Source organism: Tachypleus tridentatus, unplaced genomic scaffold (genome assembly GCF_004210375.1).
Source record: "Tachypleus tridentatus isolate NWPU-2018 unplaced genomic scaffold, ASM421037v1 Hic_cluster_2, whole genome shotgun sequence".
NCBI lineage: Eukaryota > Metazoa > Arthropoda > Merostomata > Xiphosura > Limulidae > Tachypleus > Tachypleus tridentatus.
In genome coordinates this window covers 62,663,662-62,664,186 of record NW_027467782.1, presented here as the reverse complement: position 1 = coordinate 62,664,186, position 525 = coordinate 62,663,662, and positions in this window count along the sequence as shown.

The window sequence follows — 525 nt, the reverse complement described above, 5'->3', positions numbered from 1 at the left end:
AATGAGAATGCCCATGTTACTGTTATGTGAGCAACCCAGTGTTCAACAACTAACAAAACTATTAACATGAGTATGTGTGGGTTTGACATTGATAGAGAAAAGTGTATGTTGGGAAAGCAGGTTTGATGTTTTAATATGCTACGACAGTAAAATATTCCTAAAAAGAAATGTCTGTATGTAAGTTTTATATCAAATAATCTTAGATGGTCCCAGTAAATTAAATATAATAAGTCCATGAAATCATTGTTTGTAAGAAATGGCATCCATATAAGTCAATTTATTCATTTAACGAACTAAACTCACCGGTCCCAGTATCTACCGACATAAACATTACTAAACTCACCAGTCCTAGTATCTACAAACGGTAAACAATACTAAACTCACCAGTCCTAGTATCTACAGACTGGTAAACATTACTAAACGCACTATTTCTAGTATCTGTAGCTTGTATACACGTTACTAAACCTTATTACTCATAGTATCTTCAGATCGGCAAAATTACTAAACTAATCAGTTCTAGTGTCT